This window comes from Lathyrus oleraceus, chromosome 5, assembly GCF_024323335.1.
Source record: "Lathyrus oleraceus cultivar Zhongwan6 chromosome 5, CAAS_Psat_ZW6_1.0, whole genome shotgun sequence".
NCBI lineage: Eukaryota > Viridiplantae > Streptophyta > Magnoliopsida > Fabales > Fabaceae > Lathyrus > Lathyrus oleraceus.
This window is the reverse complement of record NC_066583.1, coordinates 211713722-211716644: the sequence shown is the minus strand read 5'-3', so window position 1 is coordinate 211716644 and position 2923 is coordinate 211713722. Positions and strand designations below refer to the sequence as shown.

The 2923-nt window shown below is 39.4% G+C and overlaps 1 pseudogene; it reads right to left on the bottom strand.

Annotated features, from left to right (window-relative positions):
* Positions 1–1701: 1701 nt before the first annotated feature.
* On the bottom strand, positions 1702–1801 carry LOC127089248 (uncharacterized; annotated as a pseudogene).
* Positions 1802–2923: the final 1122 nt, after the last annotated feature.

Genomic DNA, 2923 nt, shown 5'->3' with positions numbered 1-2923 from the left:
TTACGTTAGATTCTAGTTTTATTTCCTTGGTTTAATTTATTGTTTAATTGAAGAATCCAAGAACAAATCCTACCGGCTTGTGGTGGAGTGTTCAAGACTATTGTTTAACGCATTCAGGTTCTTTAATCATTATTTAATGCTTTGTTTTATTATTTATTTATATTATCTGCCTGTGATGAGTCTGTTTATGCATGATATGTATTTCTGTTTGTTTAGCATGTCTGGCTAATTCGCCTAGATATCGGTATGTAAAGTAAGCGAAATAAGGGATCAAGACTAAGTCGGTCTAATTAAACTTAAAATTAAAATCAATCTTTTTACGGTCTCAATTTACAGGTTTAATAACAAGATTTTTTACCAAAGTAAAAGACATAAAGAAGTTAAAATCAATAGAGCGAGAGTTTGAGGTTTTAACTGGACAGTGTAAATTAGGCATTAATTCTAGATCAGGGCGAGAGCAAGTTTTAGAGTTAATTAAATTCTGACCTTTTCCAAAAAGTATTTTTAAAGATTGAATGTGAGGACGAGAGTTAAGCATTCGGGTTTAATTGTATAACCTAAGTCAACAGAGCGAGAGTTTGAGATAAGGGTGTTTAAAACGGTCAGTGTTTTCTTAAAAAGAGTTTCTGCAACTTTATTACTTTCAAAAAGTGGTTTTTGACTTAATTATAAGTGACAGCTACATTAACATAAAATCATGGTTTATTCAACAGAGCGAGAGTTTGAGATAAAACCTTTAATCAATAAAGTTAACTGAAACGATTTATTTTAAAACCAAGAAACCGACAAAGAATTGAGTCCCTAATTACGACGAACTGCATACCGATATCCGCTTTATTAATATTTAATCTAGATCTTAGTTTAGTTTTTAGCTTCGCCCCCCAAACAATCAACCACTATTCACCTTAGCTTTACGTAGTAACCTTAGATAACGGTATATCGATTCATAAGTCCCTGTGGGATCGATATCTTTTAAAACTACGCGATAGAACTGTGCACTTGCAGTTTGTACCCCAAATTCGACTCACGAAGTCGAGCGATCAAGTTTTTGGCGCCGTTGCCGGGGACTTTTATTTAATCGATATCGTAACTCTTCCGTTACGCTGTAGAGACTAAGGTTTCTTTTTCTTCTATTCTTTCTTTCGTTGATTTGTATGCCACGCACTCGGTCACAAGGCGAACCGCTCTATTTACGAATCAACGATATCGAACTATATCTCCGAGTCTTACGACGAATTCGGGAATATCGTGCTGCAAACAATCTCCCTCCTATAGAACTTCCTGATTTCAAAAACCTTTTTCCTTCGATAACCGAGATGGCAGAACCAGCTCGTGCTCTTAGAGATTACGCCGCTCCATCGCAAGATGAGCCGCATTCAAGTATTGCTCCGCCCGCAATCGAAGCAAACAACTTCGAACTTAAACCTTCGTTGTTGCAGGCGGTGCAACAGAACCAATTCTCTGGAAATCCTACCGAGGATCCAAACCTTCATTTATCCGTATTTGTTCAATACGCTGATACTGTTAAAGCTAATGGTGTCACTTCAGAGGCAATTCGACTTCGTCTTTTTCCTTTCTCATTAAGAGATAGCGCTAGAAGATGGCTTCAATCTCTCCCTTCCAACTCAGTCACCACATGGAACGAGTTGAAGAAAGTTTTTCTTGCCCGATACTTTCCGCCAAGCAAAACAGCTATGTTAAGAGCCCAGATAAACGGATTTAAACAGAAAGACAACGAGTCTCTTTTCGAAGCATGGGAAAGATACAAAGACATGATGAGACTTTGCCCACACCATGGTTTGGAAGACTGGTTAGTAATTCACACATTTTATAATGGTCTCTTATACAACACAAGGTTAACAATAGACGCCGCTGCAGGTGGTGCATTGATGAACAAACCTTATGCTGATGCTTACCAGCTTATCGAGAGCATGGCCCAAAACCACTATCAGTGGGGAACCGAACGAACAACGGTGGAAAAACCTCAAACGAAAACTGGCATGTACGAGATAAGTAACCTTGATCACGTTAACGCAAAAGTGGATGCTTTGGTCCAGAAAATTGAAAGTTTAAACGTATCACCTCCAGCCGCCGTGGTTGCTATAACTCAGAATTGCGAGGTCTGTGGAATCCAAGGCCACACTCCTACGGACTGTCAACTCTTGACAGGAATCCAAGCAGAGCAAGTAAACTATGCTCAAGGAAGCCCCTACTCGAATGCCTATAACTCAAATTGGAAGAACCATCCAAACTTTTCATATAAGAGTAATAATGCTTTGTACGCACCTGGACAGTCCCCAAATCAAGCCCCAGCTATACCTCCGGGATATCAGAAACCGAACCCATCCATGCCTAACAATAACGCCCCTAGGAAATCCAACTTGGAAATCATGATGGAAAACTTTATAGCTTCCCAACAACAAACCAATAAAGATTTCTTAAACCAGAATGTACACACTGGCGAACAACTTAAACAACTAGCAAGCAAAGTAGATGCCTTGGCTACCCATAACAAAATGCTGGAAACACAAATATCACAAGTAGCCCAACAACAAGCACCTACTGCTGCCCCAACTGGTACATTCCCTGGACAGCCCCAACCTAATCCGAGAAGCCAAGCTCATGCAATTATATTAAGAAGTGGAACGGAAGTGGAAGGACCGTCTGATCCAAGGATAGAAAACCAAAACCCTAAGAAATCAACTGAGGAAAGTGAACTTAAGGAAAAGGAAGAGAGTAATAAGGAAACCCTAGAAAAGAAGGAACCTTATGTACCTCCACCACCTTACAAACCACCTATACCTTACCCTCAAAGGCTTGTTAAAACCAAAGATGCGGGCCAATTTAGAAAATTTGTTGATCTCCTTAAACAATTAAACGTTACAATTCCGTTCACCGAAGCTATTACGCAGATGCCCTCATA